Source organism: Melospiza melodia, chromosome 1 (genome assembly GCF_035770615.1).
Source record: "Melospiza melodia melodia isolate bMelMel2 chromosome 1, bMelMel2.pri, whole genome shotgun sequence".
Lineage (NCBI taxonomy): Eukaryota > Metazoa > Chordata > Aves > Passeriformes > Passerellidae > Melospiza > Melospiza melodia.
This window is the reverse complement of record NC_086194.1, coordinates 146,746,296-146,770,199: the sequence shown is the minus strand read 5'-3', so window position 1 is coordinate 146,770,199 and position 23,904 is coordinate 146,746,296. Positions and strand designations below refer to the sequence as shown.

The window sequence follows — 23,904 nt, the reverse complement described above, 5'->3', positions numbered from 1 at the left end:
TTCTCCTACTTCTTCTTGGCCTCCATCTTCTGCTGTGATGTTGGCACTTTTGGATTGGTTTAGAGTAGAAGTTCACTGTCTAACATAGATAATAGGTATTGGAAAGTAATTGTAAACGTCGTATATGTAGTTTTTAGTATAAAGACATAATACTGCCCCGGGAGTAGGCAGAGTGCTGGACTGTCTTGCTAAGCAGACCTCAGCAGGACAGGAGAAAGAACTTTATAGATAAGATACAATAAACAACCTTGAGACCAAGAAATGAAGAGAGCTCTGACTCCTTCTTCAAGCGCCAGGCTGGGAAAAGAGACTTTCAAACTTCTCAGGCTCACTCTGACCAGCTAGAGACCTCGACATCTGCCCAGTGCTGGGAATCACTGTAGCACAAATAACACCTAGCTACTCCTGCAGTTCCCGATGGCTGCAAACTACAGATAGCAGCAACACAAGGAAACACAAGTATTGCATTCATCACTTGGTTTTCAGCTGAAGAGAGGCTGGGAGGGGCACGGCAGTGGCGCATGGAGGCTCAGTCCCCACGTGGGTTAGAGTGGGTGCTGCGCGTTCTCACCCAGGCTGAGGAGTTGGGTAGATTGTGGATCAGACCAGGTTTCTGTGGCAGCCACCACAACAGCTATGGTGGATTTTCTTCTCCTATGAAGTTTATTTGCTGCCCCTTTCCGTCTCAGGAGGAAATCTTCTTCTTTACTGAAGTTTTTGTGGAAGGCTTCAATGTGCCTCTGGACATTAACATAAATACTTCACAAAGATTTTTGAGGAGAATTATACATATTTTTTTCAAAACTGTTTTGACTGCATATTTTTCAATACAGAATAATTGAGACATTATAAGTTTTAATCACAAAGGTTGGGCTTCTGCCAAATAATTTGTTATTAATTATCCCTAGGCCTGGGGGACTCAAGTAAAGCACCAGAATAATGTCACCTGTGAGAGAACTGATCATGCAGCTGGGAGAATGAGAATTAGGCCATTACAGCATGCAAAATACATCAACACAGAATCATAGAGTCATTAAGGTTGGGAAAGACCTACAAAATCATTGAGTCCAACCATTAACCTAACACAGACAGGTCCACCACTAAACCATGTCCCTAACACCACATCTCCATACTTTTTGAATGCTTTCAGTAATGATGATTCCACTATTTCCATGAGCAGCCTGTTTCAGAGCTTGACCACTCTTTCAGTGAAGAAATGTTTCCTAATATCCAATGTAAACTTCCTCTGGTACAACTTGAGGCCATTTCCTCTTTTCCTGTCAATTATTACCTGGGAGAAGAGACTGACTTTCAATTCACATCCCCCAGTGTATAATCCCTGCTCTGAGCAAGAGTTTGGACAACGCGACTATCATAGGTCCTTCAAAACTTTGTTAGGGCTGAGCAGTAATCAGTAGTTGTGAAATGGAGAAAAAGGATTTTATTACTTATTTCTTTTAGATAAAGTGATTTTGTTTAATATTCAGTATTTTCATCTAAATTCTCTATACATACCTTCTGAGAAACACATCCACCTTTTTTTCCTGTTTTTCTTGACTGATGCAAAGCAGTGAAGAAGTATGTGTCAAGGTGGGACATACTTTTAATTGCTCTGCTGTTTAGCAGCTTTTCCCATGTTTCTCATTTCAGCCATATCTCCTGCTGGAGACACAGGGACTAACATCTTCTCATCCATGTTGCCATTCATAAGAATAAAGGCCATGTGTGTATTTGTTATGAGTATCTACAGTACTCTGTAGCGTTTGGGAGAGGAAGGTTGAAAATGACCTGTTTGTTAGGAAAGCAGCTGCTTAAGATTCATGGGAGTTGCAGGGTCCAGCGCCTCAAGAAGGCTTAGAAAAAAATGGCATTCAAAAGGACCTCATCATCTGCACAGCTAAAAATTAGTGTTGCAGTTGTTTTATATTGAGAAGTGGAATTGCAAAGGATTCAGGGAGTCCCAGATGTTTCTCAGCCTCACCTTGCCAATACTTTGGGAAATTGAGCAGGCTTGGTGCTTGGTGTGGCCTCGTGGCCATAGCAGCAGGGCAGAAACACAGCACGTTGCTCCTTTCCAGCAGGAATCCACACACAGCTGACCTTGGCCTCAGGTCAGAGCCCCTCAGCAGGATCTGCTATTCCTGAAGTCCCCATGTGCCCTGCAGCCCATCTCAGCCTGCAGTGAAGACACTGGGTGTCTGAGGAGCAATAGACCATGGGAAAGCTGCCTGACCATGCCCAGGCATGGGATCTGGCAGCAGGTCAGCCCCTTGTCAGGGTCAGACTCAAGAACGTACCTGTGTCTCTCCTGCGCCAACTCTGCTAGAAGGAAGGCTGACTGCGGCCTGGAAAGAAGATATGGTCTAGCTAGACCCTATTGCAGTGAGACCCCCAAAGTGGGCTGTGTGGTGCTCAGCCCCCAGTGAAAAGCATGTTGTTTGAGCTGCCCTGTAGCACAGAACTGTTTAGGTCTCCAAGGCCTGCAAAGCAGAGGTAATGGAGATGGTCATTTACGGCCCTGCAAGGTCTGAAGACTGCTCCTCTGCTGAGATGCAATAGGGCAGCCCAGGAGTGAGGAAAGGCTTTAACTGGTGGCTCCTTCCACGGCCCTGACAAGTGGAGGAGTGCTAGTGGGAGGGTCAGTGTGCAGAGTGAGTTAGACTGATCTGGGTATCAGCACGGAGGGGACACTGTGCCTCAGCCAGGTGGAGCAGCAGAGCACATGACACTTCCCTGCAGGGCAGCTTTGCAAGAGATCCAAAGGACTTTAAAAGTCTCTGGGTCTTTGGATGAGACCTTGGCCATATCTCGTGATCATGACAGAGACTACTACATTGCTGACAATGCTGAAAAAATTCCCAGCAACCTATGGTATGTTAGTGAAGTTCACAAAGTAAAAAATTACCTCTGCCTTCCTTTTCCTGAATACCTGCAGCTCCATGTCTCCCTGCACACAGTATTGCAGGAGTGTTGTCATTACAGCATCCTTCAGCATAAATGCTGCCATTTCTTACTGTATGTCACTTGGTAACTAAAAATGCTACTAAAACCAAAACCTACACACTGTTCAATAATTAAAAAGAACAGTGGTTAGACTCAAATATTTATATAAAACAGGTACCTAATATTTGATTGAAAATCTTATATGTTCTTCTAATTTTATTTACAAACCAAAGATACCAAATTTCTGATATCAGCCCTTGCACTTGATTACTGTTCACTCTTTACTCCCGATGTAAAAGTTGTAAAAGTTACTCCTAGTAACTTTTCAAACACAATTTTCTTAATAATGTTTTTCTTTAAAAATTCTCTTAAGAAATATTGTGCACAGAAATATTGTACACCAGTCCAAGAACTTAATCTGATGCAAATTTTTCCAGGTCCATTGACTTCAGCAGATGATTGACACCAGATGGCCCACCATGTTTGATATTATTACATTAAGGTATTAGCATATGTATAATTTTCTTTGTACTTTTCTTTATCAGTAGTATTTTCTTTCTGTCAGCTTCAGTTGACTTTTGCAAACTTTATTCGGGGGGTTGAAATACATTCCACGTGAGTAAACATGTTCTGTGATGGATAAATATCAATCTGCTACCTACAAATATAGACAAAACTCTTTTGGTGAAGGATTTTTTAGTCTTAAGCCGTATTTTGAAAATATTTGTTATAAGAGAATGTTGTGATTCTGATTGTGGAGTATTCTTTGTGTAAGAATATTGTGGTTTTTTTCTTTTATAAAAAATGTCTAATTTGAAATGGACGGCTCCATAGTGAATGCAAGCTATGTAAAATTATACATTTCACCTATTTTTCTCTTGGGCATGAGCCCTTTCTTCATTAACAGATATAGAATCATAACTAGGTCATTTTAGACAATAGATAAGGAATTCTGTCTCTTATAATAATGAGAAATACAGTTAAAGTACCTTCATAAATAGCCTACAGCTTTCCAAAGATGGGTTTTTGGTTTGGCATATTGACTTTGCATTTATGAGGCAAATGTAAGAGAACATCTGGTTTGTTTTATCATTAATTCTGGGAATGTCCATTAATAATGCATTTTTGGGAATTGTTTTTGTTATTCCTGGAGAGCACTGTAATGAACAATCCTATGCTTGTTCTGCCGAGAGACACATTTCAGTTTAGAGGTTGTTTTGCAGTCTTAATTATATTAGTTGCTATCTTCCTTTTTACTGCCAGAAAGTGTGTACTATTAAAATGAATTACTGAGAAAGATGCCAGTGGACATTGTGGAAAACTAAACTTCATAGTAGTTTTAAAAAGAGTTATTTTGCCCTTTTAAATTTTTTTATTTTCAAAGTTAAGTTGAATTATTTTTTCTGCAATTCTGGCCTACATTCATACAAGCTTAGGAAAAACACAGTATTAGTAACACACACCTTTTTTCCCCAGTTATCAGCATAGCTATGGAACAACTATGAGTGGATAAATTGTTCTTGGTGTTGGCAGGAAAATAAGACATCAAACACCTCAATGTTCTTCTAGAATTCCTAGTTCTAGTGTAGCCGGATCACATAACTCCATAAATTGAAGCAAGATTTTCCCAGGTCAGCTAGGCAAGCAGTGGTGTATGTTGGGTTGTGATTGAAGGCCCCACCTATGGCAGCTTGGCATGGTTGAGGAAAATCTGGAGTTCCCGTCAAGTCCCTAGGTAAGGAGCCATGGGACTCAGCACTGCAAAAACAGGATTGTCTGGAGGTTCAGAGTACAGTCAGGAAACACAGATTCTATTCCCCATTTTGGTCTGACATCTGATCCATGCAAAGTGTCTCTGTTTACAGCATTGCAATTATAGATCTAGTGTGGAGCTAATTAAAAAAATATGCAATTCTTTCCCTTAACTTCCTGGGTGTCAGATCCAACCCCCACAGATACTCTGGGGATTTCTACCTTGTGTTTGTTGTGGAGTACACACCAAGCCTTCGCCCTATTTTCTTGATTATTTCATTCTGTTTATTTACCTGAGAAAGAACCTTTTCCATAGGTACCAGCAGAGCAGTTGGGGCAGGGGTGCAGTGGTGGCCTTGTCTGTAGCACAAAAGATCTCTGTGTACTCATGGGAAACAACAACACAACACACAGCTGAACTCCAGTGGTCACGCCTGGGCTCAGAAACAGTGTGAAAGCCAGATCCAGACAATTCAAACATCAATTTTTTAAAGAAACAGGGATTATTTTTTTACACAGTCTGTTTAAACCCAGACTTAAATCAACAGCCCTCTCTTCACTGCATTTTTCCTAGAAAAAGGGGAAAGTTTCTCCAATTGTTCATGCGTTCTACCAATCCAGCAATGTATATGGCATCACTTACTGTACTGATTTTCTCATTTTCCAGGACCAAGTATAGCAGCCTCTGAAGAGATCAGCAGCTGGGGAGCATTTTGGATATCCAAATTCCTAATGACCCCAGAGTAGTATTCCCAAACCTCTTGGCAGTTCCAAATTTCATGCCAAAAGTTGCAGGCATCTGTCTTACATTTTGAACATTTGTCATCAATATTCTTACTTAATTTAAACATCCGCTTAGGGGGGTCATGTATTCTCAATGAATAAAATTAGCTGCATGTAACCAATCTGTGAATTTGAGTTTAATCATAGAGCTCCGGTCTGGTTACAGATGTCTTTGTCCAAGGACTGTAGTTTACTACTGAATGCCTTCCCCATTAGCTCGGGGATTATCAAGCAAGGATTTATACCGTGTAGAAATCTTTTTCCTTTCTAAATACATAACTGAATGCTCTCACTGGGGGGATTAAATTCAGGCTCTCTGAAAGACCTACAGCTGGTTATCTCCTTTAGCACTGACTCTGCAATCCACACTAAGGTGAGGGGCAGGGCATGGGCTCGCTGCTTTGGCAGCATAGCAAAGATCAAATTGCCAATGAAAGTCACAATTCTGTTCCTGCTCCCTCTTGCTGCTGGGGCAGGAAGAAGGTTGCCATCACCTTTTTTTTGGGGGTCAGTTTACTGTCTGCTCCCACCGTCTCAGCTGCATTGGCTGAAGCTTTGAGGATGCTCAGTCAAAGTTCTGCTACATCTTACTCCTTTGCTTCAGCCTTTGCTGCTCTCTTTGCCTGTGGTGCCCAGTGCACTCACTGCCCAGTGCAGGTGTAGTAAGGGAGTGAACAGCTGAGCCTGTGGAAAAGGACATGGTTGCCACTCTCTGAAACCATCATTATGATGGGGTAATTCATCACAAATTCCTCAAATCCTTCTTTGTACCATAAATGTTCTGCACAGATGTGATTTCCAGTTTCTCACATAGAATAATTTAATTCATCACTGAACTGAATTTCAGCAGAATTGTAGCTTTGATGTGACAGCAATGGCAGTGTGCTAGTGGTGCATAAACTACAAACATTGTAATGAATGTTCTTATTTGCTTCATATCGACTTAACCAAGGAAAAAGCAGAAACAAATCTGAGATTCAGCCTCTGCTCTCCATTCTGGTCTAAACAGTGTGTGTTTCTATGATATTTAACTTGTAGCACATGTAAGGCATTGTGAATGATGACCTATTCAGCAGATGAAGTTGCAGTCCATAAGCTAGACTCTCCCACTTAAATCATTAAATCTAGAACCAACCCTCCTTAAGGAAGAAATAATTCATACAGCTCTCAGAGCTGAAGGGTTTGATTGTGGTCCTCACATCCTCACCTTTCCATAGTCCTGGAATAAGTCCATGGAACAACATGTAAACCCATCTGATTTTAATGTTGAATTAGTAAGAGGTAAGGATAAAATGAATCTGTTTCTGTGCTGTGATGATACCTACAGGTTTTCTTTTCCCAAAAGACACTGGATTCCTTGGCCAACACTGAATTTCCCTGTGAAGCAGCCCAGCCTCATTTCTCTTCAAGCATTAGGAAGCATGATGGCCTCAGACAGCTCTGAGCTGCACTGTGAAGGCCAAGTGTACCGAACTGAATCCAAATGATACAGAGAATACTTGCTGTATATTTTTCCTGAACTCTTTCTATATAATAACAATACAAAGCTTTCAAAGATTTTTTAAATACTGAAAGGGATGCAAACATGTGAATTCCTGTGTTAGAGGTTACATTGGATAATGCCTGGTATTAATTATTCTGTTTTGATAATAAATCCTTACAGAAAGTAGAAATCAAGTAATGAAGAATACTTTGCCAAGAGATGCATAAGAAGCTAAATGATTGATGTGTGTGAGCTGTGTAAAGAACTAATCCTTCTTCAGGTAATCCTGAGATGTCTTCCAAGACACATACTCTTCAGCCATTCATTAAGATCATCAGACCAAATTCCTGAAGATTTTTTACTCATTATGGTGCATTTGATCTAGTTCTTGCTTTTACACTGTCTATAATAAAAAAACCTCTCAGGAGCTGAACAAATGTATCTTGAAGCAGTACACAGGCTCTTGGAGGCCAGATGAATACACATTGTATTTACATTTCTGTCATCACTGTCTGACAGAGGAGTACAGAGATGTAATATTGGACATGAGATGGAAGCCTCCACTAGCACTCAGCTGGGCCAATGGGGGTGGTTTTGTCTTGTGCATCTTTTCACAGAAACTCTTCTGAGATGAACTGAAACTGTGACTGGGGACTGTACCTTTCTGCACCCTCACAGCCAGAGTGTAGTTCACAGTGGCTGCTTCAAACCCAAAGCCCAAAATACACTTGCTTAAAATTCTGCCCTGGGGGTTGTTTGAACTCGCCCTGCCAGCAGTGCCTGGCAGATGTCTGATGTTTTGCACCAGTATGTGCTGTGTCAGGCTGTGTGACACCTCTCATGCCCCAAACTGGACATTTCCTTTCCTCTCCACGATTCCCTATTGCTTGATCCTGTGCTGCTGAGAGCACCCAAGTCTCTTCCACCCTTGAAATTTTTCCCTTTTGTCCCATCCACTGCAGCTGGGACCTTCCATCTTCTGGAACATGGGGCTCTGGTTTGCACATCTGCGTCTGCTCAACTGGACATAGCCCAAAGTTTCCTACCTCAGAACTGCTTTCTCTATGTTTCCACTGTTCCACTTTCTATCAGTTTGCTAAATAGTCATTAGCATGAAGCCTGGACACTGATGACTTTTTTATTCCACTAACAGTGTCTCTGATGAGATGAAAGCCAGTCTTACTTTTTTTCTTCTTTGCCTCCTCCAGCTTCACCACACTATGACTAATACAAATAAAATTAGAAGATGGATTTGGTGTTCTCCTTGATTTCAGGGTTCTCCTCGATTTTGGAGGGATGAAAATTAGTCTACACCCTTCTGTTCTACTTCTTCTGTTATATTAAGCATATTGGACCTGGGATTTGAAGGTTAATGCCAAGACATCTGAATTACCTCCATTTGCTGCTGAAGGCAGGATGGATGACAGCTCAGAGAAGGGACATCAGCGCCAGGCAGGAGCCACCAACAACACATTCATGCCTGTTGGCCCTGGCTCTCTGCCAGCTGTGACAATGGGCACAGACCACCAGGAGCAAAAGTGACATTGACCGGGGCTGCAATTATCAGCAATACCAGGGACCATGTTCTGCCCCATCAGAATTACATACGTGCAAAGTCATCTGGTTGCCAGAGGGTCTGTAACAGAGGCAGCAAGGGCTTGTGTTCTCTTTCCCCCCTCCCAAGCTATTTTACAGGCATGCATTCTGCTCAGGGGAGAAACAGAAACTGGTGAAACAGAAAGCTAAAGCTTCTTCCTTGGCCCAGCAGTGTTGAATCACAGAGAAGCAAAGTGAGAGTTCTAACATGAGAGCAGATGTGAGCCACTGTTTTGCCATGTCACCAGGGCCAGGGGTACAGATTCTGGCTACCAACTGCCCCCAGGCAGTGCTGGAAGGGGGGGAACAGGATGCCTCTAGCTGGGGTCCAGAGGTTCATTGAGGATCACCGGGGCATCTGCAGCTAAGTAAGGTCCCAGAGGCTCCTGAAGGAAAGGAGCTGTGAACATCAGTGGGGATGACATAAGCTAGCATGGCTCAGGAAACCTCTGGAGCACAGGGCTGGAGAACCAATCCCATCCTGCAAAGACACCAAGGAGCTTTGCTTTAAAGCCTTTTGCTTGAGCAGCCTCATCCAGACATTCTGAGTTTTCTCCTATTTACTGATTTTAATGTTTGGCTTGTTATTTCATTCTGTAATAAAAAAAAATGCTTTAGGGATTGGAGGTCTTCTGGCATGCTGGCTTCACAGAAAGTCTGGAGCAGCTTCAATTCAAACCTCTTGCCAGTTCAAGTCCCATCTCAGCATTCAATGGGGAATTGAAGAACTGGATATGTTTCTCCTGTCTCCAAGCTTAACTCACTGTCTGGATTTATGTCAGTTCAGAGAAGCTGGAATAATTTAAAAATCTGGAAATTTAAAAAGCTGGAAAATAATGTCAGCTGTTTTAAAAGAGCCCAGTGGACCTGGGGATCGGTCCATGTGGGGTTTGTGGTCTGGACAGGGTCTGTACGTGCTCTCTTTAATGTCATTCTCATGGTTGCTAGGTCAGTGCTGAACTTCCAGAGACTTTTCAGACAATCTCAGTAGTCTTCCCAATCCTGCCAAAAACTAGTCTCAGAATTAATATATTTTGTCTCTCAGCTGTCAACTTTCCTTTTAAAGCTCCTAGACCAAAATTATATCTATTTTTGTTAGCTCTAATAGTGGCTTGGATGTGCAAACTCTAAGTGCAGTTTGGGTGCCCCTGGCTAAAAAAAGTATTTGGCTCTGTATGGATTCAATATTTTTGAATCTAATTATTTTTGCACTAATCTCCACTAAAGACCCCATAGCTACAGGAATGTAATAGCATCTCCAAATCATACTAACACCCCCAAATCAAATCCTAGGTTCTCCTCCAAAGCATGCAATGAGGACAGGCATCCCCAAAGTGAACAGCACTGACTTGGGCAGACCCCTCTCCCTGCGAGTGGAATATGCTCAGGGCAAGGATACATCCCAGATCACTCACTTCACCCTGCAGTGTGAAAACCATTCTCCCTCCTGCAGAGGGCTTCCAGCTCCCCTCTGAAAATCAGTGCAGCAAGTCATCTGGAAATCAGCCTGTGGTTATTCCGTGCTTTCAAAACATGGCTGCTCCTTTGGCTGGCTCCAGTTGCTGTTTCAAAGATGTTGGGCTCCACTCTCCTGCATCCTGGCAGAGGGAGTGCCTTCTCCTGCTGACAGTGAAACAATGAGGGGGAGGCTACAGGCACTACAGTCCTGCTGTGCTGGTCTTGGAGCACTGTGGACTGAGCAAGTGGCCTCACTGCTCCTCAGAAACCTCAGAAAATCAGGATCATGCAGCCACTCTCATCAAACCTTTAGCCATGTGAAACTGCAGCACATATAAAATGTTAGTGCCTCCTGGGACATGTAGTAGCTGAATTTCAGCTTTGGCCTTGGGTCTTTAGTCTTGGATTGAAGCAGAATTTGTCCCTCTTCTCTGTGTGGTGCTGCTCTCTAAGATTAATTTTAACCATTCAGGTTGGCTTTTCTTGTTTTTTTTCTTGTCTGAAACCAGTAGCCATAAGTAGTCCTTCAGTTTCTTGTCTGCAGGAACTTCATACTCCACGAAATGTGAGTGTGACATTATGTCTACTGTAATAGAAATGCTTTACACAAAGGTTGCCCTTTTTTGATTAGCAGTTGTAAAGGGTGAGGTGCAAAAGTCAGACATACTACCAAATTATGTAATTTTCACACTGGGATCTCTTGTACAAAACAAGACACGAGTTTCCATGACACAGATTAAGTTATTAGTAGATAAACTAATGCATTAAGTGGAAACAGCTAATTGTGTTAGAGGACTGAGGGAAAGGTTGAAGCCAAGGGTTGTGTGATTTGTTTTGTAGCTCCTCATATATTTAGTCAGCCACAAACACTTTAGCTGCCTGTTTGAAGCTGTTTGAGAATAAGCTTTGAGGAGAATCTCCACAGATGAGGTATGAACAAAGGAAGATGACTCACAGTCAGACAGACAGTGCTCCTTCCCTTGAGAGCTGGTGGCAGGGGAGAAAACTGCCTTGTAAGCTCCATCTCTGCATGATGACAGAGCCCAAAGGGGCAGGTGGAACAGGCCAGCATTAGGAGACAAGGGTCATGGTCTGCTAAGGGAGAGTTCAGTGAAGCTGAAGATGATGAAGAGCATGAGGTCAGAGGTGTCACCAAGGCAGGTCATCACAGGCAGTTGTTAATGTGGCATCAGGGGCACCAGGGCAGATGGTATACTCGGAGCAGTTAGCACAGAATTTGAAAAAATATCCAGGCTGTGGCTGCAAACAGGGATGCCAGTGCACCTCGGGAGGGACTGTGACAATGAATGCAGAATCAAGTGAAATCAACGAGCTGTTCTTTAAAAGCAGAGAGATTAACTCCACTTTACTTTGAGGGGAGAGAAGAAAGTGAAAATGACAAAGAAAAAGAAATAGTATTTTTTTTTCTATTTTCAGGGAATACTACAGAACTACATTAAAGTCTCCCCCTGAGCTGCTATTTTGTCTTCATGGTCCAGCTTCCTGCCTTGGGCTGATTTAAGCCTGCCAAAGCCAAAGCAGCTCCTGGTTATGCTCGGCTTTCTCAGGGTGACTCACTGGGAACCCTGCTGCAGCTACTTCTGGTGTGTTTTTCCTTTAGAGTGTAAGAGCTCCTTGCAGATTAAAAGGCTTTCTGGTGAAGATATAAGCCCATTGCATCTCAGTCTCCACTGAATTAAATTCTTTTTTTTCTATATTATTAATATCATATAAATGATATTTCTTTTCCATGGCTGATGGTGGCTGATCTAGGAAGGTGTTTGTCAGGCCATCCATACCTTTTCTTTTAGATCAGATTCATGCTTATAAAGAAAGTTATAATGTCTCTTATCCATTAAAGCACTCAGATGATTTTATTTAGTCACATCAATCAATGATTATTTCAAGTTGTCAAGACTTTTCTCCAGATGTCTCGAAATAGTTTAAAGCAGATGCACTATTATTGGGTTTTCATTAGGAGAACAAGCCTGTAAAAAACAGAATTTTTAATGGATAATTGGTGGAGGTTTAAGAAAGCATTCCAAGTGGATTTTATGATCAGGTGCTTCTTTATAGCCTTTATACTCACTGAGGGTAACAGATTCAATCTGAAGGGGGATGTGAAGGTCAAGGCAATGCTGAAGCACTCTGGAATGAAGGATTGACATAAATGTTCAGCTGTAAAATGGCACCTCCAACTCACTTTAATTCCTTTAGGCAGCATGGTTTACTAAGACCTGTGAACAGAGTGTATCCATGGCCTGACATGGCTAAAAGCTGGATCCTAGGGAGGGGTTATGAAAGGTAACTATGATTTTTATTTTGATATTTTCTACTCCTACTTTACAAACCTTTGAGGTAATCATAATTACCTGACCTAATGGAACCTAAATAGTGTGCAGTCTCTGAGATCTGAAGTTTGCTTTGCACACCACATAGTTCATTAAAGATTGCCTGACGGGTCTCCTGGAACTGTCTCCTCAGCTGGTGGAAATCAGGGTAGCTCCACAGGCTTCAAAGGATCTGTCTGTCCTTTCTCCTCTTATGTGTAAACAGCCTCTTAAACTAATGAACCGAGATCTCAGGTTCATGACACAGCTAGCAAGGGAAAGCAGATAAGATGAACTCATGCAACATTCCCATCTTGAGTCTCTGTTGTTTTATTATTTAGTAATCAGAAACAGAACTTCAGCACTTAGTGTGGGCTAAGGGCAGCTTTGGATGGGACAGGCAGCTGATTTCACACACTAAGAGGAACATCATATCTAGCAATTTCTATTATGTACCCTTCAGCTAAATCTGTGCATCTGAAGAGGTATCTACATTATCAGGGAGCTGGACAGTAAAATGGGAGATGCCTGAATAAATCTAGGGGGTGCTTCAAAATTTCTGAGGTATGGAATGAACCAGAGCCCAAAGCATTCTTACAACAGGTTCCACGTGAAACCCTCACTCCTTAATCATCTCCTTGTGCTATTTCTGTTTTGTTCAGGTCTCAGTGCAGCACCCATCACTTCTACCTGAGCCAACAGGGCTGTGACCTGACCCTTGTCCCTGCCTGGTAAAACAGCTTCTGCCTGGGGACAGTCTGTCCCAACCCCCAGGGTCCCTGCAGGGACGGTGGCAGTGTCTGGAGTGCTGTGCCACGTCCACCAGGGCTTTGAAGGGCACCACTAGAATGGCCCTGGTGTACTCAGACCATGTCCATGAAGAAAAGCTGGACAGGGATGGCTTATAAATGCTTTTGCATTTACTAAGTTTAACTGGTTAGCAAATGTATTCACATGCCAATTTACTGATAGTCTAAAACCAGAAACAAATAATTCTGCATGTTCTATACAGCAATTAATAACCTTTTAATAGTCTTCAGTGATGGTTTTCAGGAAATAAAGTTGTACTATTAACATTCCTGTAAAACCATTAGTCCTAAATGCATGTAATTGATGGGAGTACTAATGTTTGTAAAATGAACTGAGACTGATTTATAAGTCTGATAATAAAATAGTTCAGTAAAGGGCTTTGATCTAATAGCTGTGAAAGCAGTACACACACCTTAACGATTATCCTTGCAGATATCCATCCTCCTTTCAACTTTTACTAGCTTCAGTCATGACAATCTGGAAAGGAAAAATCCCAACTAAATGCAGCTTGATCGAGACAACCATTGGTCATTTACACTCTGCTCTCCTTCCAGATACGAGCATCCAGTAGACTCCTTGGGCTATTATCAGTCTTACTTTATCTGTTGCTATTGACTGAGATTAAAGAAAATAAACACCTTGCCTTCTTCCTGAACAGACCAAAGATTTCCCCTATCCTACATACACTGAAGTCTAATAAACTGCCTTCTCCAGCACAATCTTTCTTCTGCGAAAGAAATACTTATGCATTTAATATTAGCCATGGTAAATCCCAAATTGCTTTGGTCCATTGGATCCACTCACTTTGCTAGTTTTTCTTCCCTTTTCCTCCTTCCTGATATAAATTATAGTTGAAAAATCAAATCAAATCAATCACTATTCACTCAGTTTTTTCCATAGTATTAAAACCACTTAATTTTGCTCACTAAATGAATACTTTCAATTAACTTCTAGGCACATTTAATAAATTCAAAACATTGCATTCATTATGCCAGTGAGAGATGGCTTAGTATTTATGGTGCTTGTCTAAGAGTCTCTCCTCTGTTTCCTAGGATAAGGACTTGATACTGCATCACAAGGTTTTACAGGCTGACTGTCTTAACTCTTTAAGATGAAGATAATGTCCTTTTTATAAATAATTCAGCATTTTTGTAGTTGTTCAGTGTGTTGACTCTCTCAGCTTTTTCTTCACTATCTACCCTTCAGTATCTACCCATCACCGTCTTCCTCTAGGAAGGAAGGAAGCTGGCAGAATGGCAGGTTTCATCTGTTCCTGTGCATTCAGCCCCTGAAATATAGCTGGTTTAGAAAGGTTGCTGTCAACTCTCCTCTCATCTTTTTTCCCTTCCCTTCCCTTCCCTTCCCTTCCCTTCCCTTCCCTTCCCTTCCCTTCCCTTCCCTTCCCTTCCCTTCCCTTCCCTTCCCTTCCCTTCCCTTCCCTTCCCTTCCCTTCCCTTCCCTTCCCTTCCCTTCCCTTCCCTTCCCTTCCCTTCCCTTCCCTTCCCTTCCCTTCCCTTCCCTTCCCTTCCCTTCCCTTCCCTTCCCTTCCCTTCCCTTCCCTTCCCTTCCCTTCCCTTCCCTTCCCTTCCCTTTATTTAAAAAAATATGTAAATCTGAGAAAGCTCTAATTTCTGCAGAAAAATACCAATTATGAACCAAACCCCATGACTCATTTTTCTTATATGTGGATAATTTCATTTAAATTAGTAACTTTCCTGACAAGTTAAAAGTTTTGCCTGTCTGGAACATTATTCAAAAATTGGAATTGGAATTACTTCATCTTCATAACATAATTTTAAAGGTATGTAGTGTGGTCTCAACCCTGAGAATTCATATAGGTAACAGGCATATATCACATTGCAGGTTGTATTGACTTCTGATTACTTTCCGCTGCTCTGAATGAAAGTATTTCTAACAAGAATCCAAATGCATTTCCCCGCTCAGTGAAATTGCCATTCATAACGCAAATATACGCGAAAATTGCCTTCAAAACCCCCTTTGGATTTGTCATCACTCTTTGAGCGATGGTACCGGGAAGAATACTCCACGGCCGAGGTGCCTGCACTGAGGGAGCTCTGTGGGCCGCTCGCACGCTGGGCGCTGGCACCGCACCGGGCTCCGCGGTGATTCCCGCGGTGATTCCCGCGGTGATTCCCGCGGTGATTCCCGCAGTGATTCCCGAGGTGGCCGTGTGGGGCTGCCTCCCCGGCCGCGCTCGGAGCGGCCCCTCCCGGGCAGGGCTCGCTGCTGGCCTGGGCCGCGCCCGCTCCGCCCGCCCCGAGCGGGGCCCGGCGGGTCTGGCAGCGGCCCCGCAGCGCTGCGCGCCCCGTCGGCCCCGGCTCAGCCCCTCAGGGGGGCCGGAGCGCTGACAGCAGCGGGAGCCTGCGCTGGCGGAGCTCGGACCCACCGCCCCCGCGGTCTGGGGCGCGGAGGAGGCTGCGGAGCCCCGGGCGCGGTGAGGTGCGGGGCTGGGCTCACACCGTGCCCACAGTGAGCCTCTGCCAGCTTCCACAGCTCCCTGGGCCACAGCATCAATCTAAGTGGTACAAAGATACATTCATTGAATCTGGAAGAGCTTTGAGTCTTGAATTGCATAGAATGCAATCGTGCAAAAATAGGCGAAAATGTAAATGTGTGGGTACAAAATTGAAGCTAAATAAAGAGCAAACAGATACCCACCTAAAGAAAAATCAAATACATTTTCACTTAGTATCAGTGACCTTGCCATCTCCTATGTATTCTTAGTGACAGGGAAAAGCACACCATGTAATGCCTCCCCATGAAGCGTTTGAATTTTCTCTTCCTTAGTTTCATCAGTGCAGAAGGGCCACTGCTCACAAGATTCGCTTTTACATAAATCTGAGTGGTAAAATTCAACGTTTTCTGCTGGAACCATTCTATATACAACCTGTCCATTAGTCACCTAATACATTTTTTATCACTTCATAGTTCATTTTCTTCCTTTGACCTTTGAGGATTCCCAAGGAATTCTAAAACCCATTAGTATCTATGAACACTCACAGTAAATCCATAAATGATTGCTTAATGGTCATTGCTACTCAGAATTAAGCAATCTTGGCATAGCTAAAGCTTTTATATATTTGGAGGGTTTTTTTTCCTATGTAGTACACAGATTTTTTTTTCTTTATTTATTTGCAATACTTATTTTAAGTATCAGATGATAAAATAAATATGCCTTTCTGAAAAAAAGCTGATAAAATATTGTATGCATCCAGAGCTGAAGTCATAAATGCATTTAATGAAAGGCTGCATTTTTACAAATGATAGAGGGACTGTTTATGAGCATCACAGGGAGCTTACATAACTTTGATAGGGATGGATGCAGCATCTCAAAGCAACAGATAATGGCAGTTAGAGAAAGGGATAGATGAACTTCAAAAGATTGGACTGCATATAGATAAACATCACAGTGTTCTGATGTTTATCTGCAGTTTATCTAATCTGGGTGGCCTAGGGCTGTTGGAAGCTCACAAAGTCCCTGGTTCCTCTGCTTTCAGGTAGGCTAGAAATGGAGTGAGACTATGCACACTTGCAGTATTTTGGCACTTGTGCTTTTATTGCCTGCTGCAGCACTTGAAGAGGTGAGAGCAAATCGAAAGTAGTTGACCAAACACAGCCCCACCAGATCTCCTCTGTGCTGGATGCTGTACAAACATAAAGGCACTGGCAGCTTTGCCTGCCTCAGTGAATTTACTTTCTACAAAGGAAACGAGGAGATGCAGAACTGCACAGAGTGGAGAAGGGCTGATTTACAAAAGTTCTGTGAATTCTGCTGTTCTTTGGTTTTGCAGCAAAGTGCAACATTTATTTATTATATAATTTTATTTATTATATAATTTTAAATATTAAATTCAAGCAGAAGTTATGAATGATGCAACGTCCTGAGACACAGTGAAAGATTCCTTTTGTTTTCAACAGACTCTTCATTACCCCCTGTCTGGATGACAGCAAAGCTGTGCGTGTGTAATGCATATGCTGAAACACCAAAACACTGAGCTGTTTCTGTGCAACCTGTTTCCAGTATGAGTCTCTATGCTTGGTACCTGCTTAACCATGTGGAGTAGTGAAAAGACAATCTAATATTGGAAATTTATTGCTGGACTCAGAATTGCTGGTTGTCCCTTTAAAAGCCCTCATCCCTGGTGCCAAGTGAACAAGAGAGACTCTCAGCTGCATTTTAAAGATGTAAATTTCCAGTTCTAATGACTGAAGAAGTATGAATGCCAAAATAGGAGAAATTAATTTAAAAACCCCCAGTTTTCATTATTTTTAAAGACTGAGTTTTTATAGCCAAATGCTTGTTTTCAAGGCTTGAATCATGATTTTGAATGTCTCAACGTTGAAAACATTGGCCTAGTTATTTGTGATTCACAGGGCTGTTACAAAGCTGCAAATAGATTTTGCTTAGTTTTGATTTTTAGATAGTTGCATTTTCATTGAGCGCCAAATAATCTCTGCCTGTGCTTAAGATAAATGTATTGGAACTCATAAATTGAGGTTATCTCTTGTTGGGTGTCTTGGAGGAAAGGCAACTGAATTCAATATAAGAGTCTCTTGAGCCAGAAGCAGATGTCACACTCTAAACATCTGAGGCTCATGATTTTTTGGCCGCCTCATTCTGTGCCTTTGTCACGCATTGTGTTCCCGTCTTGCTTTGAGGGGAGCGGCGAGGGAGCACCAGGGCTGCCTCATGTCGTTGTGTATTGTCGTATTGTCATGTTCCACCATCATTTATGGTCAGGATCCTCATCCAAAGCCCTATGAGGTCCAGCAAGAGCCTTCTCCTGATCTCCATGGTGTCTGAGCAGCCCCTGCTTGCCCAGTGTGTCCCTTCTGCCAGAGGGTAGGTTCTGCTCCGATTAGCTTTTCATGAAAAACAATTGCTTTCCTTTCCTTTCCTCCAAGGAATATAACTTTAAAACCAGAGTTTTCCAAATATTTTAATGTATATTTAATTTAATATTTCAAAAGACATATACTCCCAGAGGAATACCTACATTTGCTTAAAAAAATCCATTGTCTATTATGTATTTAAGCTGGATTGCTTTCACCTCTTACTATATCTGTTCTGGTTTTGGTTGTTGGGTATTTTTTATGCAATGAAAAAGGGCTCTTTCTTTCAATTTTATTTCTCTAAATGTTATTTATTTTTTGGTTTCCTTTCCTAGTAGTCATGCACTGCTGTGCCATTGTGTATGGTCTGGGGACATGAGCTGGCTGTGAGCAGAAGTCAGTGATGTCCCTTGCAAAGCAGAAGTGGATCTCGCAGGGAAAAGCCCTCAGTTAAGGTCATGGTAGACAAGGTACAAAAAGGGGAGAAGTGCAGCACCTTGAAGGCTTAGGCCCTTTGCAAGAAACAGCAGGGGAAAATATTTTGTTAGTACTTTAGCTGACTGATTTTGTTTCAGGAGACCATAGCAGAAAAAAAAAAACCAGAATAATTGAGGAAATTACAATAATAAACCCTTTTCTGAAATGGTATTTAACTACTGACAGCTGATGAAATGAGTCCAGAAGCATGCATAAAACAAGAAAGGAAGAAAAAGAAAAACATGTTCTTGTTCATGGACATTGAGCAACTTGACCCAAACCAATCTCCATTTGGCTTTTTTTCAGCAGGAAATTTTTTGGTAAATCATAAATTCTTTCCCAAAATATACAATGCACTAGTTTAAAAGCAATCAATCATTCAATGGAAATTGAGGACGAGTTTGTAGAGGCGGCTGTCTCATTTTCAAGTAGCTCGTTCAGGGACACCAGAGGGATTGGTGCCTGCAGAGCCGCCGGGAGCCGCAGGCTGGGCTCCGGCGCTGGGGCTGGGCACAGGCACTGCGGGGAGGAGAGCCACGGGCTGCAGCAGCACATTTGCTGGTCAGTGCTGCCTGGCCAGTGCTGGGGGAGCTGCTGGCCTTGCACAGGCACTGGGGAGAGGAGAGCCACGGGCTGCAGCAGCACATTTGCTGGTCAGTGCTGCCTGGCCAGTGCTGGGGGAGCAGCTGGCCTTGCCTTGGGGCATGAGGCCTGGCGGCAGACACTCTGCTCCAGTGCAGGTACTGACATTTCCATGAGCCTCAGGCAAGCGGAGGTTGGGCCCAGCCTTGCAGGAACACTTTGCAGGGCACCCATGGACACACACATGGAGTGTGTCAGGGAGGTCAGGGCCATGGCTTCCAGGCACACAGGGTTGGGTCCGGCCTTGCAGGAACACTGCAGAGCATCCATGGACACACACATGGAGTGTGTCAGTGAGGTGAGGGCCATGGCTTCCAGGCACACAGGGATGGATCCAGCCTTGCAGGAGCTCTTTGCAGAGCATCCATGGACACACACATGGAGTGTGTCAGTGAGGTCAGGGCCATGGCTTCCAGGCACACAGGGATGGATCCAGCCTTGCAGGAGCTCTTTGCAGAGCATCCATGGACACACACATGGAGTGTGTCAGTGAGGTGAGGGCCATGGCTTCCAGGCACACAGGGATGGATCCAGCCTTGCAGGAGCTCTTTGCAGAGCATCCATGGACACACACATGGAGTGTGTCAGTGAGGTCAGGGCCATGGCTTCCAGGCACACAGGGTTGGGCCCAGCCTTGCAGGAACACTGCAGAGCATCCATGGACACACACATGGAGTGTGTCAGTGAGGTCAGGGCCATGGCTTCCAGGCACACAGGGATGGCTGGTATGGCTAAGGAGGGCTGGAAAGGGGTCTGGGAACTGCTCATGACATCTTCAGAGGTTCTGGAAGAGTATGTGCTTATGTAACTGGTGTTCCCCAGTGCAAAGGCTGCTGCCAGTCTGTGTCACGGCAAGCTGCCAAATTGGTCTCCATCTTTCCCACACACCCTGCTTTTTAAGAAACCTTTATATTTGTTTTTTCTACATTGTTTTTCACATCTGATAATTGTGATAGATTAATGCTGATTGCTTTGATCTTCATATACAATGAAGTTTGTTATAAATCCATTGAGAAGGGTGTAACCAGAAAATAGAAAACTCCAAGTTATTTGGAATAGGGAGACAGCAAAAGTGAAGAAGTAATAAAGATGGTCCTTTAAAAAGTAGTACTCTTCCTATTTAATAAAATTAAACAATGTTTGAAGCATATCCCACAAAGATCAAAGATCAAACAGAATTCTTATGTCAATATTATTGAAAAAGGAGATCTTCCTTTTTTTTTTTTTTTTTCCCCCTGATTTTAAGGTTTTGAACCCCAGGCTAGAAAGTTTTGGAATTACTTTGGATTTTCACCAGTCTAACAAGATCAGAATCTTGTCTTGTTTAAATAAATTATTTGAAACCATATTCCCCAACGGCCCAGCCTTCAGTAGATACTGCTGTTGAAAGGCTGGTCCCTTTGTTTGTTTGCCAGAAATATGACTATATGCATGTGCTTTGTTTTTGAAGTCTTTCTATTAGTGGACATGAGTCTGCTTGTCCTGTCAGGTCCTCAGCCAATACTGAACTTGAACTTTGTTCTTCTGTTTCAGATCTGGTGAAGCCTCTCCATTTTGTCCAGATGTATCTTGTGGCCCAGAAAGAGTATTTTCTCTGCCCACACATGTCATCTTCCCCCGGCTCTATCAAAAGGTTTTTATAATTTTTCAAATAATCATGGGAGGAGATTCCTGGTTTTTTTCCTGTGCTTGCTGTAATCATAGCATTGTCTTCTGGATCTCTTCTTTTACCTTTTTGCCTCAAGTGTCCAGAGCTGTCTTCTCAAAAGTGCCCCTCATCCCCGGTGGGAAACTATGCAGCAACATCTGCAGCTGTGGCACTTGTGTTTGCAGACACAACAGTCCCATATGAGGCTGCCCACAAAGTTTTCACAGATAACTTCAGTTGAATGTGTTTTTCCTGGTGTTTCAGAGATCCCAGGAAAACTGGCTGGACCTTTTAATTGCACCTAATGGATATACCTGCATATAATTTGAAACACTTGCCTTTTTCAGAATAACTTTATTAATTCCCTGGTGACAGTTTCTTACTTCTATGTGTTAAGAATGTACCTCTTGTAAGGAATTTTATAATGTTGGTTCCAGGAAAAATTATGCTCACATTGCACTAACATGGAATTGCAGAGCAATAGATCAATACATTTACAGATAAGAATTATTAATAACAGCATCAGTATCTTATGGACTGATTTTTCTCTGAGCTACAATTATATCTAACTATAATCTCTGCTGCAATGATGCAAGTCCATGGGAATGTTCCCCTACAGGCAAATAAACTGACATGGATGAACAATCTCTAGCAAATGTCTTGGAGATGTGACTTTTCTGGTAGCACTGGGTGAATGGTCGCAATGCAAATGGCTTTAGTAATCCTATTTTCTTCAAGACTGACTCTGCTCTCATGGTAGTCCTATTTAGGTACCATATTTTTTCCATTAAATTACTCCTTCTGTAGCAAAAGCATTAAGAAATGGTTGAAAGTTTTAGTTTTCAATTTACTGCAGTTAAGCCATGCGGTTTTCTGAGTACAATTTCATAGGACTACAGAAGATTGTAAATCCTCAGAACATTTTGCACAATTCTTTAATGTCAAAGACAGCGTGTATTCTGAACTGCTGAATTTGCAGCCTAAAAGGAGGTAGGTTTTCTTCCAGACTTCCTACTAGGAATTCAGGCAGATTTTTTTCTTCTGATCATCAAAAGCCTTCTTTTAATTTCGTTCAGAGTGCATTCATGACAAGTTTGAAATACGGCACATTATTATTTAATTTATTCTGCTACAGCAAATTTGCACTGTTTTCTTGGCAAGTTGATACACCTTTTCCCTCACTAACCTGTATGTTCTAGATAGACTCATTATGTGCTACAGGTTGGATTGATCTTGCATGAGTAAAGACATCCTGCAGACACACCTGTTCTTTTCTGGGTTGCAAATTGTTAATGGTCTTAGGGATCCACTGTCAGTTATCACTACAAAAAGTTCTGCTTTCATTTCTTGGTTGTTTTTTTTTTCCAAATTTCTAAAAAATCCACTCAAATGCTCAAAATTTAAAACACTAGAATTTGTTACTGAAACCCTTTCAATTAATTGGATGAGAAGTCAAATACAGGAAGTTTTAAGGAATTTTCAACCCTTTTTTCAGTTAGTTCTAATAATTTTTTTTTAAACCTCAGGCAAACAACACTACTTGAAGTAGTTAAATGTTGACAGATATGAGGAGTGTGGATAATATTTTTCTACAGCATTTTCTGTGAGGTAGGTCAGCAATATCTGAATGCTTCAATTGGTGCAGGACATTTAAAAAACTGCACCAAAGTAACACTAGTCTGGGTTTAATCTCTAAGATTCCACAGAATATGGATGTTTATTAGTCAAAGTAAGTTGTAAAATACAATTTTTTACATACTTGTTGGCTGAGGAAGAGGAAAAATATTGCATGGACCTGTGAATTATATGTCAGATAAAATATATTCAGAAGTATTCCAGCCTGTTAATTTGACTTTGCAGAATTCCCATGGCATGCATATCAGACTTAAAATCCCCACAAACATATTTTAAAATTATCCAGAGATCACAGAGACATCAACCTGTTGTGTGAATTGCAGCAAGGGAACATTTGGATTCTATATAGGCAACTCCTGTATTGTCTCTGATGCTTAGCAGACACCACATATGATTTACTGCCATTTTTATTAAAATAAAAAGTACAGTTCAATAAATATCATATCAGACTAGTATTATCCCAGACATATTTTATTTCTTGGTCTTTGCTGCCTCTTCAAATTTTGGCATAAAACAGGAGGATATAACAGACTATAAAGAAAAAGTTACAGAGGGTATTCAAGTTTGTGATGAGTGAAAAGTTATTAGTGCTACCTAGACATGCAATAATTGATAGGAATAATCTCATATCCAAGAAAGGCTTGTCACAATGTTTATGGTAAAAGTTTATGAGTAAATTTTTCTTCCACTCCCTTAAACTTGCTTTATCCAACAGATTGCTCCTATTGAAACTTTATGGTGTTTTTTGAACTTTGAAATAATTTCTTACAGTGAAAAAGTTCCAACGCACAATGTTATTGAGCAGCCCTGAACTTCATATCAAGTGCCTAGGAGACCCTGGGAGAAGAGACTGAAATCAAGCAGAAGTGAGTGGTGCAGAAGCCTCTTTTGCATCTTATTTTGTTCACTTTTGAGGGGTCGTCCTGCCATCTCCCTCCTGCTCACCTGTAGAGCTGCTCAGCTTTCTCTACAGGCTGTGTAGGACATACAGGCTGCTACTTACCTAAAGGGAGGGCTTGGCCATGGCTGATGCCACGGGGTCACCCCTCTGGAGCCACTGCATCACTCCTCCTCTGCAGCTGGCCAGGGGAGAGAGAACATGATGTGAGTCTCGTGGGCCGAGGTAAGGACAACAACAGAGATAACTCTACCATTACTGCCACAGGCAAAACAGACCTGACACGGAGAAATTAATTTATTTTATCACCAATTAAATAATGGTAGAGTGATGAGATATAAAAACTAACTCTGAGAACGCCTTCTCCCATCTCCTTCCTTCTTCCTGGGCTTAACTTCACTCCTGAATCCTCTGCCTCCTCCCACCACCACTTCTCACACGTGGTCTCTGCTGTTGCTTCTTCCTCAGGGGGAGGACTCCTTGCACTATTCCCATGTTCCAGCATGGGATCCCTCCCACTGGAGAGAGTCCTCTATGGACTACTCCAACATGAGACCTTCCCACAGGCTGCAGTTCATCATGAGCTGATTCAGCA

General features: G+C 42.3%; 1 long non-coding RNA gene across 2 annotated transcripts; it reads left to right on the top strand.

Moving 5' to 3' along the window:
- The first annotated feature begins 3,377 nt into the window (after window positions 1-3,377).
- On the top strand, window positions 3,378-23,416 carry LOC134426031 (uncharacterized). 2 transcript variants are annotated; one of them, XR_010029834.1, is made up of 3 exons: window positions 3,378-3,445; window positions 20,662-20,761; window positions 23,183-23,416. It is a non-coding gene; the product is annotated as an uncharacterized LOC134426031 (long non-coding RNA). The 2 variants fall into 2 exon arrangements; XR_010029833.1 differs by lacking the exon at window positions 23,183-23,416 and adding an exon at window positions 20,874-21,136.
- Window positions 23,417-23,904: the final 488 nt, after the last annotated feature.